General features: G+C 46.3%; 1 long non-coding RNA gene across 1 annotated transcript; it reads right to left on the bottom strand.

Annotated features, from left to right (window-relative positions):
• Window positions 1-4,649: 4,649 nt before the first annotated feature.
• On the bottom strand, window positions 4,650-16,937 carry LOC113603498 (uncharacterized). The gene is made up of 2 exons (XR_003425100.2): window positions 16,559-16,937; window positions 4,650-5,305 (listed from the first exon to the last, which is right to left on the bottom strand). It is a non-coding gene; the product is annotated as an uncharacterized LOC113603498 (long non-coding RNA).

Below are 16,937 nucleotides of genomic sequence, written 5' to 3'. Positions count from 1 at the left end.
CGTTTGTTGTGATGGAGATTTCCCAAGTCTTTTGGAGGACCTCGCAGGTAACAAGACCACACTGAACAGCTTCAGGGGGCACTATTCAGATTAGAGGCAGCTCGCATCATCTACTGGTCGGGGAGGTCCTTGGCACCAATTCTGTAGAAGCCGACCACATAATGCTGACTTTCGTAACACATGATTGTCTATGGCAAAAGTCAAGATCTTAGCCTTAAATAATGAGGCTGCCTTGCCCAAAGAGCTCTCAAGTATCCAAAATCCAACAGAGCTGTAGGTGGCTCAGAAAAGTGGGGTAGATACCATCTCTGAAGTGTCTTCACAGGACAGGCATTATTGGAGAGAGCCCATCTGGCTGTAAAGTAGAGAAAAGTCTCCAGGCTCTGTGTTCAGAGGATTGGAGCTCCAGATCTGTGACTTCAAGCTTCATGGTCTTGGGCAACTCAACCTGGTGATCTTTACTCCTCCCCCTTCCAAAGGGCACACTGATATCATTTTCATGAAGTTTCTTGTGAAAATGAAGTACAAAGTGCCTGGCACACAGTTGAAGCTTTAAAACTGTTTCTTCTTTTCTTTCTTTTCCTTTTCCTAAACTTGGAAGAGATTCTAGAATGCAGGAGTTGGGAAGAAAACAAGAGATCACCTAAAATGTTTTCATTTTCTAGATTTGTAAGCTGAAACACAATTTGGAATTAATCTGATTATCAGTCATTGAAACACTCTAAAAATAATATGAAGCAATGATTATCATCTGCTTTATGTGGGTGAGGCTCAGTTGTGTTGACAGTTTTACCGTCTGTAAAATAAGGATAATAATTCTGACTCCATAGGACTATTGTAAGGTTTAAATGAGAAAATACAAGAAAGTATCAATAGTTCGGTTAAGGTTTAAGGCTTGCTTAAGGGTACAGCCTGCCTTCAGGAACAGGGAGGTGTGGGAAACAAGGAATTTGTATTTTTTCTAGCTAGAATATTTTTTTAAATCTTGGTTATTTACAAGTGGGTGGTCTAAAGTGTTAAGAAGTCTCACCATAACCCTTTGGAATAGCAAGAGGTCAGAGAGAAGAAACCTCTCTTTTATACCTGATGGCTGTCTCCGAACTAAGGTGGAGGCTACAAGGTTTCTATCCTGTCTGTCCCTGCTTGCCCCAACAGAGAGAGAGGGACTCTGGGGGTGCATTCAGAAGGACACAGAACTGATAGGAGGGGGCCCAAATGTTCACTTCCTGAAACATTGGGGAAGTTTACCCATGACTCGAGTTTGAACCAGGCCTTTTTCTGAGTGACCCCAAGGCAAGAATCTCCTGAGATTCCATCTGTCTACAGTTTACATCCCACTTGAACTTTCTCTAGAGCTATGGAGTCATGACTACTGGTGAGATGTTCTTTGTATAATAGCCTGAAATCAGGACAATTATTGTTGGCCAGGGTGTCCTTTTTCATGGCAGTCTAGCATCTGATATTTACTGAACACTCACTATACACCAGGCAAGCTGCTTGTTAATAAGCATCCCAAATGGGAGGGAAAGGGCCAGAAAGAGATCTGCATTAAAATCCTGTGCTGGCCACTCACAAGCCATGTGGCTTTGGTCAATCCGTCTGGGCCTTGGCTTCCTTCTCTATCCAATGAAAGGAAAATCTCAGGAGTCAATGTCTCTGGCACACTCTGGGGTTAGAGATATGTTTTTTCCTTCCCTCTTTCAAAAGCAGGCACTCTGGAGTGAGTCTGGCTTATGTTGTGGCTTCTTCACTATATATAGGACTTTAGTTCCCCTCTAACTTGTGAAATGGGACAACAGCAGGATTTACCTTATGCAATCGAGTAACCATGGGATGAATAAGTGTAAGTACATTCATATATGTAAGGCATTTAAGACAACCCTTGACGTATTCTAAGCTCTATATACATGTTAACTACTTTTATGGTTGCTTTCCTTCTACCTTTCCTCCCTTCCGTCTTCCCTTTCCCCACAGTCCCGATATGACCAAAGATCTCCTTCTGACACCACAGTCCATTTGCAGTTCTCAGTTTTCAGACCACTGATCTCTTCTCAGCATCAAAAGAGTTAAGATCCTTTCAAAACCAAATGCCTGAGCCACAAGCCGCTCCCTCTCCTTCTACAGAGGCTAAGGCCTTGATCATTTCTTAATGTAACTACTTCAGGAAATTTGTCGCGCTAATAATGTTAATATGCCTTATTTCTACACTGCTCACGCCCTGAGCTCTCAATCACTTCAAAACACAGTGATTGAAATTTTTCAAAAGTCTTTGATTTGGAAGTTGTTATGTAGAACACTAGTCAAGTATAAATATGGCAGAGTGATTTAAGGCGGTTGGAGCAATCCAAATGTTTAAGCTTGTTTCAAATAATTATCAATCTTTCTGCTCTGCATTTTCAACACCCCCCTTCATTGGAAAGAGTGGTCCTCGCCGAGGCCTGGAGCATGCTGTTGAGGCTGCCAAGTGCCTCTCCGTTCCCCACACTGTGTCTCGTTGTCATAATCATGTTATTAAATGCTTAATGGTTTGTGCTGTTCCTAGTATCAGAGACTCAGGTCGTGGAGACAACTGGTCACCCTGGAATCAAAAGCTCATTCTATGTCTGCATCAATTCAGGGGGACTCTTCCCAAGCTACAGCTCTGGGGGTGTGCCGCCAAGGGAACCCATCTGTCGGTTCAGAGGCGCACACAGAGGATCTGGCCGAGCATCTGCCTTGAAATCCTGGTCCCCAGAAGGTCCACATGATGCTATTGTGGTCCAGGACACCTTCTGGGGACTATTCCTCAGCTTCTGGGCTCCACTTCTTATCAGCAGCAGCGACGCCCATCTTCTTGGATCTGCTTGGATGGTGACAGATTCTCATGGTGGGGGTGGGGGTGGGGGTTGCCTGCTCTCTTTGCCCAGGTGCACATCACATATCCGCCTCCCTTCCTGTCCTGGGACATCTCTGACATGAAAGTGAGAGCAACCACGCAACCTGCTAGCCCTGTGCGCGTGTAACTGGGAACACGGGCAAGTAAATGGCCAGAGGACCACCTGAACCAATGGAGGAGAGAGGCTGATGGGTGAATATGTTTTTCCTTCGTGCTCTGACTTCTCATTTTCTGAGTCTCCTCCAAGGCATGGGAGAAGCATCGGTCACCTGTAGCACATCCTCGTATTGCCTTCCCCTCCTGCGCTGTCTCCCTCCAGCGGGCCTCTCTCCAGAGCCTTCCCTGCCCAAATAAACTACCTGCACAGAACAGCCTCTGCCTTAGATGTTGTTTCCAGGTGAACTCAGGAATTACCCACAGCCTAGAGGATTAAGCTCAGAAAATTCCCAGCCTGCCCTCACCCCTCCCAAATGGACATGGACGAAACTAGAGCATATGGATTCCTGAGAACAAAGGGAACGAACAGAGCCAGAGACACTTTAGCGCAGAGGGACAAGGTGACCCAGTTGCCTGAGCACAGAGTGACCAGGGAGCAGAGCTACCTCAGCACAAAGGGTCTGCTTGACACAATGTTGTTTTTAACACCAAAGAACCAGCGGTGAGATTAGTTCAGATGGCACAGTTACCATAAATGGCACAAGGGATGAAGGGCTTGAGCAGAGGGAGACCAAGAAATACAATTACTTTTGACAGAAGAAGCTTCAAGTAAAGAAGCTGCCTCCATATAAATGAGCCAAAGCCTAGAGTTTCCTTCGCATGGAAGAACCAGAGCCAAGGTTTCCGGCTCTCTCCCCCTGCACCACCACACACACACACACACACACACACACACACACACACACACAAACCCACATACGCATGACCCCCCCACCCTGCTGCTCTCACCCTTACCTGTGGACATATGAGGGAGAGCATGGGGTTTGGGCTGGGGGGACCAGAGATGAGCTGGGGTCCTCAGGGACCTACCCTAAGCTGCCTGTGTGACTTGGGCGGCTCATACAACTGTGTGAGGGACACTGGTCTCTTCCATGAATGGGGAGTAAGTAACAAAACATGGGAGAGTGGGGATCAACATCCTCTGTAAAACTGTCAAATATTATGTACTTCCTGTTGATATTACCATCCTATACAAAATAGATGTTTCACTGAGGTCAAGAGGCATGGAAATTTATCATTATTATCACTGTTGTTATGATGATTATGAAATAAAATTTGTGTAGCTGTAGTTTGTATTTTCACTTTTTCACACCTGTGGTGTCCTTTCATTCCGTCAAAAATTCACCTGGCAGGTTGTACCGTTTCCCCTCATTCTAGGGAGGAGGAAACCACAACTCAGAAGACAGTGACCTTCTCAACACACTGAAATGCCCAGCAGAGCCAGGGAAAAAAGCAGGACTTCTGGGTGCATATCCTTCCCTGTGTTCCTGCCCCAACATATCAGAAAGGGGAGGTGGGGCTCCATATTTTCCAATTTTAATTGGAACGATGCTGGGAGATAATATTTCCACTTAAGAACTCTGAGATGATAGTGCTCTGTCTCCCTCTTCCCCGGGGCCATTCCTGGGTGGCACTTGCTTCCTACTGTCACATGGAGAAGCTTCTCAGGCCTATATTTATGTAATAAGATATGGCAGCCTGTGTATTTCTGGGACATTATTACATGCCTGAGGTGGCGGTAGGAGGCTAAGGCTAAGGAAGATTCCTTGAGCGCTGCTTTGGATATTATAAGATACCATGTATAAATCAAGATGGGGTAGGAGATAGTCAAGGGGGCAGACAGCCACTCAGAAGGCAGTGCTGGCATGGCTGTGACATCACCGCCAGCCAATCCCACAGCTTCTTGGTCTTGCAGAGTCTCCAGGTGATGTGAGCATTTGAGGCCTCAGAAGCATCCAGATTCAAAGTCATCCTCAGGACTCTGAAATGGTGGGGGTTGTTGAAGTCGGAAGGTCACGCACCCCGTTGTGTCCATCTTGGGCAAGTGTGATGTGATCCAAGTGATTCTGGACTTAGAAGACTTGGAAAAGGCTGCCTTCCAGCACACCCATACTTGCCATTGGGTAATCACTGGATTTGCACGTCTCAAGGTCTTGCGGGCTGTGGTTGTGGTTTTACACTCTATTTGGGGGAGAGGCCCTTACTCTCTGCCAGGTTAAATGACTAGCAGGCATTACAGATGGCTGCCGAGCTGATCAGAAACAGACCTCTGGGCTGATCTGTAACTGGATCCCTGAGCTCTGATGTCGCAGCCAAGGTTAGGCAAATCCAGGCCACACGCCGGTCTCTTTGGGGTGTTCTCGTGTGCGGCATCCAGGCTGTGATGAGGAACAGTATATTTTCCAGAGGCTTTGCCCTCAGGGAACTGATAATCTGGAAGAAGGTATAAAAGAAATACGCTCAGATAAATCCGATATGGGGCAATAAAAAGAAATACAAGGACCAAGTCATGCTTAACTGTATGCTCAGTGTGTGGCAAAAAGTTGGGGATAATAGTTACTCGGTCGCTGACCATTGAAGGGATAAAGTGCCCTTAGAGCTCAGAGAGCCAAAGGAGTCTAGGTTCTCAGAGCCTCAGGTTTCTGGGCTATAAAGAAAGGAAGGTGGGGCTTCCTTTCCCTGTCTTTCTTGCATGTTTAGAGTGAGAAATTAAAAATTGAAAATTACATTATAAGCTGTAAAGTACTACCCGGTTGTCAGTGATTGCAATGAACCTGATGATCACACATCTAGCCAGCAGTAAGGGGGACGACTCCAAGAAAAGACTCTTGAGGGTTTGGGAGGTTCATCAACCCTTACAGCCTCTTTTGCCTCCTCCCCCACTATCAGTGATGTGGGCTGAGCCCGATTTGCAAAGACTTTCAACTGCTGGTCCCTTGGTAATGTCTGCCCTGTATACTCAGTTGAGTTAAGATGATGAAATTTCCCTGGGACTCAGCGGAGGAATGTCCTGATCACTTAGTAATGTGGGCCACAGACCTGGGTTGGAGAATAACAGCATGCGTGGCATATATTTGGCCCCTTTTGCCCAGACCCTTATTTCCTCATTCAGTGCAATAGCTTCTTAATTGGTCTTCATCTCCTGTTGTCATTCAACCCCAGTCCATCTTTCCCTCTGCCACCAAAGTAGTCTCTTCCCAACACATACGTTGAACTGTGACATTCCCCCGTGAAAGTCATTTGAGAATCTTCTTCTTGTTCCACAGAATGTAACCAAACTCCTCAGCAAGGCCTACAAAGCCCTCAGTAACTTGGTTCTCACCTGGTTAAGTCGCTCTGGGTCAATACCCTCAACCTTGCGAAGACACACCAAGAGAACACAGCCAGCTTCCTCCCCAAACACATCCTGCCTTAAACTATACTCGTCTTTAGTACCCAATGCACTTATTGCCGCCTCTGTGAAGTCTTCCCTCACCTTCTTCAAGTAGAATTGATCCCATCTTTTTTATCTCCACGTCACCCTATATAGATATCTATTATAGCATTTTTCCTGGGTAAAAATGCTACATTATCTTGCTTATGTATCTCCATCACTAGACCATGAACTTTGTAAAACTGGAGACCATGTTTCACATATATACCTTTGTATTTATCCGGCACCGCGTTTGGGATAAGATACGTGCTCGGTAAATATTTGAAGAACAAATAAATGAGATGGAGAATGTACTAAATTGGCCAGATTTATATACAGCCCTTTCTATGGGGCCCCTTTTTCGTAAGTCATCATCCTAGGATCCAACTGGATCTAGGCAGGGTAGAGACCTAAGGTATCCATCCTGTAAGCTGGGTAGTACCTTATGAACTGCCCTATCAGGAGAACTCTGATAAGCAGGGGAAATGGTCACAAACCAATCAACCATACCTTGCCTCTCAACTATCTGAACTTGAGATACAGATAGTCAATTAGCAGAAGCAGAAGGTAGAAAATACAAGGAGAATGTCAACTTGGTTACCACAAGATATCAGAAGCTACGAGTAAACAGGAATTATAAGCAAGACAAGGATGACATTTACATGGAGTAGAGAATAGGGTAATTGGTTGATAAGGAAGTAGGGAGAAGCAATCAACTCTGGTCTCTGAGAGATTATCTCTAGAACTATCTTGGATCCTGAGCAATGTGTTGGTATCCACATTATATTCTAGCTACATTGTTAATCATACCAACACACACACACACACACACACACACACACACACGCACGCACACAAAACAAGAAAACAAAAAACAAAAGCCAAACAAACCCTGAATGTGTTTCTGCTAAATTGAGAGGGTCTATTCGGGATGGTCTAATTTAAAATGCAAAGTACATGGTTTCATAAATAGTGCAGGTGGAATTCAAAGACCAGAGCCCTGTATGGTCAATAGTTGACCTCAGAGCTAAACAGGGATGGTCAGGGATGAAACCCATGGTGTGTAGGGAAACCTGGTGCCCAGTCCTGGTTTGAGCCTCACTCATGCAGAACTACTTAGATGTGTAGACATTGATTTCTACCTGGAGGTTCACCTCATCATCAGGCATCATCATGCCTGGAGGAAAAAAGATTGACTTCAAAGGGCTGTGGAACTATTTGAATAGATGAAAAGCTACTCTTTATCAGGTAAAGAGCAGACAATCATTATATGAGTACTTCCCAAGCTTTAATGGACATTCAAATCACCTGGAAAACCTGTTGAAATTCAGATTCTAATTCTGCTGGAATGGGGTGGGGCCTAAGATTCCTCCCTTCTAACAAGACTCCAGGGGACCCAGCTGCTGCTGGTCTGAGGACCACATTTTGAGTAGCAAGACTCTACGTGATCCCAGAGGGAAGAGCCAGAACCCAGTGGAGGAAGTTAAAAGATAAAAGTTCTAGCTAAGGAATCCTCTACCTGCTCAGAGCCCTGTGGAATGGAATGTGGTGCTTCGGTGTGAAAGAGACTGAGTAGAGGGGCGCCTGGGTGGCTCAGTCCGTTAAGCGGCTGACTTCGGCTCAGGTCATGATCTCGCAGTCTGTGAGTTTGAGCCCCGCGTCGGGCTCTGTGCTGACAGCTCAGAGCCTGGAGCCTGTTTCAGATTCTGTGTCTCCCTCTCTCTGACCCTCCCTGGTTCATGCTCTGTCTCTCTCTGTCTCAAAAATCAATAAATGTTTAAAAAAAAAAAAAAAGGAGACTGAGTAGAAGTTAGGCAACAATATGGCAGACACGCATGACAGACAGTGGACCACCACAGTCAACTGCAAAGTCGTTTGTTGATTTTGATAACTATGTACCTAGTTGACTATTTTTAGACATCTAAAATTTTACATCATGTATTTATTCTTTTTTATACATCACCTATTTAATTCATTTATTTCTTAATAGGGGATTTAAAATAGTAAACAGCTTACTAAATAAAATGATTAACTAATTTAAATAAATACTTTTATTAGATCTAGCATACAAGTTCCAAAGAGCGGGGACATATTTTGCCTGTTTTGTTTTTGTTTTTTCACTGATGTGCATCCAATACATGGTAGGTATTTGATGTTTGTTGAATGAATGAAGGCGCATAAATCTGAAGGCAGACATGAAACTTTATCCATGGGCCTTGTCTAGTACATCTCAAAAAATGTGGTAGCCCTGCAAAGTATTCCAGTTATAGTTTTAAAAAATGATGAAACAAAAATTCTTCAAAATTCAATGCACCTCCAAATCACTTGACATACCAAGATTTTGGATGAGGAAGCGTGAGGCAGGCTGAGGGACAACGCACAAACTAGCACCGCCCCCCCCTCCCCCGCCGCCCCAGCCCTGGCAGGACGTGTGTGATATTCCTTGGACACTCCTGGCTACCCCAAAACAGGAAAGGACAAAAAAAAAAACCCAAATGGTTAAACTGATAAGAGTCTCCACCAGTTTACCAGAAAAAGGCAATCCCATCAACAGCCTAAAGTCCAGGAACTCCCTACCGTGTTAATGTTAATGCCTTGCTAAAGGGAAAAACAACCTTAGCTTCACAATGGCTAGGCCTCCAGTAAGTTTTTAGCATGTGAAAGTCTCTTTGGAAATACCCTATTGACTTTACCTCCCCCAAGTCCAAGGCATATAACCAGCCATTCTACACAACTCCAGGACAGCTCTTCCTGCCCCCCCCCCCCCCCCGTGGGTCCTGTGCTTTAATAAAAACACAATTTTGCACCAAAGACATCTTCAAGAATTCTTTCTTGGCTGTCGGCTCCGAACCCCCTGAACCCTCTACCACCCCAAAACTTCATCAGCATTAATGCTAAGTTTCACTTTTAACAGAATTTTGATCCAGACATGAAAAAATTAAAAGCCCTATAAAAGATAGGATGCTTTGGTTACTCTGGAAAAACTAAAAGATTTTACGAAGGCGTCTTTAGACGTCCCAGAGTTGCCTTTCCGGTCAAGTTTTCCTTCTGAACCTCCATCATTTTGTCCCATCTACAGGTCAAAACATCATGGAGATAGATCTAGGTTAGGACTCCAATGCCAATGACATCTCTAAAATACCGTAGGGTGCCTATTTTCATAGTCTCTGGATGCCACATGCTGCCCACCACGTGAAATTTTTCCTAGTGCCCACATGACTGCCCGCGGGTAGCCAGGGCCAGGCCTCCTACCAGCCAGCACCTTTCTGTCAGCAGGGACAGGCATCTGAGGGCTGGCCAGTGTCAACATGGCCGTATTGCTCAACCCTCTGGCATCTCTTATGTTCTTCATCTCCCTTTTAGGCCATTTTACTCTCGTCTTGGACATTCTCTCTCCTCTCCACATTGGTTTTCTGAACTCTGACCCCTTTGGCCAGTAGACCCATAGCTGGAATCTTTCTGAGTGATCTTGTTTCTGTCCCCAACTTAAACTGGCTTCCGGCTTCTTTCCTATTCATATTGCAGAGCAGACCCGGGAGCTCTGGAGTTTCCTTCACACGCCCTCCCCCAAATCCTAAATCGGCTCCTCCAGCCTTTGTTCTCTTTCTCCTCAGCCTTCCCCAGAGCCAGAGTTCTGGAAGGACATCAGGCGTTACCTGCAGCAGGCCCTTCCCAGCCCACTGCGGTGTTGTTAGAAGGAAGGTACAGCCGGCCCTGTTCTGCCTTCCTTCTCTTCGTTTGCAGCCCACATCCTTAGGCAACAGGTCAGCCTAAGACCCTAAGACCCTGCTACAGCATCGCTCCGACACGGAGAAGGAAATGGGACTGAGAATGAACTCAGGCCAAACAAAAACTATTTTTGATTGTGCCTTTTTTTTTTTTTTGAGGCACACCATAACTCGTCTGCCTGAAGGAAAGTGGTGATATTCCAGCATCTGTTTGATAAGCACATCAGAGAAGCCCACGGATCATGGGAACCAAGAGAAAATGGCACTGCGGGGTTACGGGAGCCTCAGATGCATTCCCGGACACAGCAAGTGTTACTGTGGGATGACACAGACCAGAGCTCAAAGCAGATGCTGGTTTGTCCTGTTCTCAGAGAAAATGCCGGCTGGAAATGGATCTTTGAGACAGGGTCAAAAGCAGCAATGCTCTTTCTGGCTGGTAGCCCTCTCATCCAAGCCTTGTCTCCACAGAATTTCACTGGGAAAAAGACAGACCCCAGAAAAATCTATGTGACTATCTTTAGAATTAATCGTGACTGATGCTCATCCAAGCTAGTGACTGGATCCAGGACAGGGAGAGAGATGTCTGACCACAAGCCTGCGTAGGATATTTCCCAACTTTGCTTTCTGTCCCATTAGAATCTCATCAGGACAAACCCTTTGGGAGACCTAAGACAGTCCCCCCCCAGAAGCATTTGGAAAAGCAGATATCTGGGCAAGAAAGAGGGCGTCGACTTAGATGTTCGCCACGGGACGGGGATAATAACAAGAATGGGGCAAACAGAATCATCAGAACTGATGAGAACCTTGGAGATCCTCAAATCTTGATTTTGGAAAGGAAGAAAGTGGGGCTCAGAGAGAAACGAGGACACGTCCAAGGTCACACAGTCACAAGGTGTAGGGGGAAGGTGAGCCAGGACGCAGACTCAGTTCTGCGGACACCCAGCCCAGGCCTTTTTCCTTTGCACTGAGCCTTGAAGGACAGCCTAGGAATTGGCGAGGACGCTGCTTCCCTTTTCTGCTGCTCTGGGGCTAGGGAGAAATGGGCCAGGGCCTAAATGCAGCTCTCAGGGAAGTCTCTAGCAGGTTGTCAAGTGCTCCTGCCAGTGCTGAGCTGGCAAAGGAGGGTGGGGAGAAGTGTTTAGAAATCCTGAGCACTGCAAGGTGGCCTGTAATTGTAAAATTCCATTTCCTTTCAATTAGCAGCTGATTGCATTTGATGAGCTGCAACATTGTTTCCTCCGTGTAGATTAGGAGTCAGAGCAGTCAATGAGCTGTGAAATTCTCTCCCTGCTGAAACAATAGACAGTGATTAAAGCGCAGCTAATCCGATCATTATAGCTAGAGCCCACTGATCATTAGCTGCTAACCAGATCCCAGAGAGCAGCTCCAGCCCAGCCGGCCAAGGCAGACGGGATGCTGCAGGTAAGTGCTACTGATATGCTGGCTTCCCTCCTCTCCATTCCCAGAAGTCTCCGGTGGGCCCAAGGGCCAGGTGAAAACCAGGATGCCACCGTGGAGGCAGGGAATGGGCCTGACAAGGACAGGGAGGCAGATGTAACAGATATGAGATAGAATTCCAGCCAACGCCCCCCCCCCACCCCCGTACACACACTCTGTTGTTTGTTGTTTAACCTCTGAGCCTCAGATAAGTTATTTGCCCCAAATCCTCAATAATACCTTCCTTGTGTGGTTGTTCTAAGGATTAATATCACAGCCTAGGTAAGATCCCTGGCATAATGCTAAAAGTCAGTAATAACACTAACTAGCATTTCGAGTGTTTGCTACGTGCCCAGCACTGTTCTAAGGGCTTTATATGGATTAACTTGTCTAATCCTCATAACAGCCCTGATAAAGTAGATGCTATTATTATCCCCATTTTTTTTTTCCCCAGTGAGGAGCACAGAAGTTCGGTAATGTGCTGGAAATCACTGAGTGACAGAGCTGGGATTTGACTCAGGCCAGGGCAGAGGCCCTGCTATTAACTACCCCACTTTGCTGCTTCTCAGAAAACGTTAACACTTATTGTCTCCTTTTGCTGCGCCTTCAGTTTTGAAACTTTACTGTGTGGATTAGCCAGAGAAGGTGTTAAAAATGCTGATCCTCAGTCCCAAGCCCCAGAGATTCTGATTCAGTATGTTCAGGACCAGAAACAGGAGCCTGGGTGTTACTCATCTCCATCCGCCATGCTGGTGCAGTGGCCCAGGACCTCCCTGGAGAAGGTTCTGGTGAGGAGCGATGTATCTGCATCTCCTAGCCTGATGAGAAAAGCCACACTGCGCTTATAGAGGACTAGACAGAGGCAGAAAGCATAGGCTCTCGGGTTTGCAGCTGTTCCTTTCCTTACAAGACTGGCCATATAAATCCTCCAGAGCAGGACACCTTTAAGAGTAAAAGGGGGAATGTTTATAATTATTTCCAGACAACAAGCACAAGGTGGGATTCCCAGGCAGACTGGCCATGGGGCACTGCTGTGCCCTGCCCTGCTCCCTTGGTTCTCGCCTCCAGTTCTGAGGTTCTGTGACAGCGAGCACCTGTGGAGCAGGACCAGCCTCGAGCACTGGACAAGCGGGAACAGTAGAGTTGATGTCCCCAAAGCAGCATCAACCAATGACAGATAGGGAGGCTGTGGATAAATGCTCCAGCATTCTGGCCTTCTTGACTGGAATAATCACTCTGAAAATGTTCTGCTCCGTTTTCCAGAGTTCCCCCGCAGGGCTGAACTCTGGCTGTCCACCATCATAAATCAGTTAGAACTCAAATGTTGTTGTCTTCCTTCCCTTCGCTATTTTATGTTTCACATCTTTGCCGGTTATTTCCTGGAATCAGCTCCCGAATGAGTTACGTATCCCCCATATCCCTTCCCCAGATTCTCCTTCTGAGCTCAGAAACAGTCACTGTTTCTGTTTCCTCAAGAATAAACTGGAAATCGGGGCGCCTGGGTAGCTCAGTCGGTTAAGCGTCCAACTTCGGCTCAGGTCATATCTCGTGGTTTGTGAGTTAATCCCCCGCGTTGGGTTCTGCGCTGACAGCTCAGAGCCTGGAGCCTGCTTCAGATTCTGTGTGTCTCTCTCTCTGCCCCTTCCCCCACTTGTGCTCTACCTGTATCTCTCTCTCAAAAGTAAATAATAAAAAAAATTTTTTTTAAGAATAAACTGGAAATAACAATTGGTGACACATGTAAATCATAGGACATGGCAAGCACTCAACAGAGGAAAATGCACAGTTCCCTTGTGACTGTAAAGGGTGAGAATACAGGTCACTGCTCTGGTTCGCATCTGGAAGCATCTTTACTTCCGATGCTGCTATTGCCTCTTGTTCCTCCTCTGGATTGTTGCAACACTCCCCCGCGAGGACACCTGCTCCTCTCGCATTCAAGGTGGCCTCGAGGCCACGCCAGGGTGCTGTTCCCCTTTTCATCACTACCTGCTGTATTCCAGGCAGAGTGCTAGGCTCTGAGAAAGTGTAATGTAGTGTTTTTAAATCCGTTTTGAGAAATGACTCAGGATGACCACTTCTGAGGAGAACACAAAACTTACATACCGAATGCAGAAATCTAACACTTCCATGAACATCAGTACACATTTCTAAAGTCCCGAGTTTATCATCACTCTCTGAAATACCTTTCATCACTGCCACTGAACAAAGTCCGCACGTAGCTTTCAAGGTCACTTAGTAACCTCTCAGCCACCCAAAAGCTTCGCTGACACTGTTTCTGCTCAGAGGCCTCTCCTTGCAGAGAAAATGCCGCAGAAAACTCCCTCTGCAAGGCTAGCCCTTCTTCCCACTCTTCGTTCAAGTGAGACCAATGCGAGGTACGCTCGCCTACTCCTTTTAATTTTTTGCCAAGCACAGTTGAACAGCTGATTTCAGTCATTTCTACCTATGGTTTCCTCCTTAAAGCTAATTAGTTTCTTTTCAAGTAATTGCAAATAGTACATTTTCCAGGCCCTTGGAGTCAAGGCTGACAACTAGCTGGTTGGAGTGGGCTCTTATCAATAGCTCACGGAAATTAGACGCGCAAACATCACACTGGGTCCCCAAGGGTTGCTCTGAGTTGTTGAGAATAAATAGCTCGTGGAAGTCCCAGGGCTCTTTTATGAATGGTCCCGCTGATGCAAAAGCTCTGGGATGGTGTGGGCAACGGGGTAGTCAGGACATTCCTTAAGTGTCAACAAGATCAGCTCCCCAAGCACAGGATTTGCTGTGCCCTAGACACTGTCCTTGAGGCTGACTATGGTCCCGGAGACAGGTGCTGCAGGATGGGGGCTGGGGGTGGAAGAGAAGAGATTGGGAAGGTTTAAAGAGGTGGACAATGATGTTCCCTGGAGAAGGAGGGACAGACAGGCTTCATGGAATAGTGACAGACCAGTGAGCCTGATTGGCCATTCCCAGTACCTCTAGCAGGTACCCTCCAGGAATCAAACATGGGTTCAGGCCTATGAAGTTCTAGTTCAGTCTTTGGGACATGATGAGAGCTCATTCCCAGATCTGCTGTTCCCATCACATCTGGTGTTATGTATTGAGGGGATTTCTTTTATTCTTCTTTCCCTTCAATTTTAACAGCGTTGTCTTAGACCTTGGACGAGGAGGGCAGACTTTTTCAGACTCCACAGTTCAATGCATGTTGCGTATCATCACAAGCCCATGCAAGCCCCTTTACCCTTGGGTTCATTTCCTAAGGCTGCCATAACAAATTGCTACAAACTCAGGCTTAAAGCAACACACATATACTGTTTTATAGTTCTGCACACTAGAAGTCTGACTTGGATCTCCCCGGATAAGATGAAGGTGTTGACAGGGTGCCTTCCCTTCTGGAACTCTCTAGAAGAGAATCTGTTTCCTCCCCTTTTCTAGCTTCTAGAGGCCTTCCACCTCCATCAGCTCCTGGTCCCCTCTCTCCATCTTCAACGCTGGCAACTTTGGGCCTAATCCTTACTTATGCTGCCATCACTCATAAATAGTCACATCTTTCTCCGACCCACATTCCTGCCTCCCTCTTCCACTCTTAGGGACCCTGGAGGTTACACTGGACTCACCTGGATAATCTAGGCTAATCTCCCTACATGCTGATTAGCAATGTAAATTCCATCTGCAACCTTAATTCCCCCTCGTCACATAACAAAACAGATCCACAGTTCTGGGGATTAAGTTGTGGACATTTCTGGGGGTGGGGGCATTATTCTGCCTTCCACAATCCCCAATCTTACTCCCGTTCCTCGTCCTTGTTGGCATCTACTCTAATGTGCACATGTATTTAATACGTGCCCTGAAACACACGTTTCCTTGTAAGCATACCATCAGTGTAGTTTTTTTGAGAGAGAGAGAGAGAGAGAGAGAGAGAGAGAGTGAGAGAGAATCCCAAGTAGGATCCATGCTCAACTTAGAGCTAATTATGATACTCAATCTCACGACCTGAGCCGAAATCAAAAGTCAGAAATTCAACCAACTGAGCAACCCAGGCGTCCCTATGTACATGTTTTTAATTGGCATATATGGTATTGTTCTATGTTCTGTGTGTGGTATTGTTCTTCCATTTGTCACTGAACACAATTTATTTTTAGAGAGAGACAGAGAGAGAGCATAGGAGTGTGCGTGCACAAGTGGGGGAGGGGCAGACAGAGACGTAGAGAGAGAGACTCTCAAGCAGGCTCCACATCTGACCATGAGATAATGATCTAAGCTGAAATCAAGAGTCAGGAGGTAAACCAACTGAGCCACCCAAGCGCCCCATGGACACCACATTTTTAAGGTCTCCCGCGTCGTTCTGGACACACTGAGTTTGAGGCTACTAATGACTGCATGCCGGTTCATAGTTTGCATTGGCCTTGGTTTACTCATCCACTCTTCCATGAGTGACTCCTAGCCCGCCATTACCCACTCCACACAATGTCATGACAGACATCCTTGCTTGGGTCACTGTGGACCTATGTAAGCATTTCTCTGCAAAACACACCGAGGCTAGGATTGCTGGGTCCCAGGGTATATATCCCTACTTAATGTCACCAGTGAATATTTGATTCTTTTGGTGCTGTGCTAGCTAGACAGGGACCAGTATAGGCTCAACTCCTCTTTACCATGATGGTGGGGCAGTGTCTTCCCACATCAAGCCTCTTGCCCGGGAGCAGAATGCCCACTTTGCATGTCTCTGATGTGGATTTTTGTGTCCTGCACAGCTTTCAGAGTCACTAAATTGTCTGTCCTCTGGTAACGTTTGGAGTCTCCGTCTGCTCTCCTTCTTCATGTGTGAAGCACTGTGACCAACCACGGGCTTCATTAGAGAGGTTTGTTCTGTGCCTCTGCAAGTTCAGTTTTATTTCTATCCCTTCTCCTACATCTTCATGCCTCTGGACTCTGGCAATTCAACAAATATTTCTTGAGCACCTATTGGCTGGAGTATGTTACCCCCACTCCCCACGCTGGACACTGAGGATGTGGAAGGAACAATTAAAGGGCTATGTGTGGTGTCCTGTCAACCTCCAAAACTCAGCTTACATCCATTTACTTCTCCCCAAAACGAATTTTGACCAAGCCAACATCACTGGTCACCTGGACAGTTGCTTTTGTCTCCTACTTGGTCTATCCATTCCTACTCTTTGCCCCATCTAGTTCTTTCTCCAACCAGCAGCCAGAGTTAGCACTTGAAAATGTAAATCAGAGCCGATCATTCCTCCATGTCTGTTGACATCCTATTGCTTATACAATAAAATCCATATTCCGTGGCCTTGTTTACAAAGCTCCATGACAAGTGGTAGAACATTTGACGGCAAAGTTCCACGACGGCTCCCTGCTGCCTGTCTCTCTGACCTTCTCCATGTTGCTCTCTTCTTCATTCACCAAATCTCAGCCACATTGGCCTTCTTTCTCTTTCTGGAATAGGTCAATCTGTTCCTGCCGCTTAGCCTTTGCATTGGCTGTCCCCTCTGCC

Source organism: Acinonyx jubatus, chromosome D1, assembly GCF_027475565.1.
Source record: "Acinonyx jubatus isolate Ajub_Pintada_27869175 chromosome D1, VMU_Ajub_asm_v1.0, whole genome shotgun sequence".
NCBI lineage: Eukaryota > Metazoa > Chordata > Mammalia > Carnivora > Felidae > Acinonyx > Acinonyx jubatus.
The sequence above is the reverse complement of the archived record's forward strand: the minus strand, read 5'-3'. Positions and strand labels throughout refer to the sequence as shown.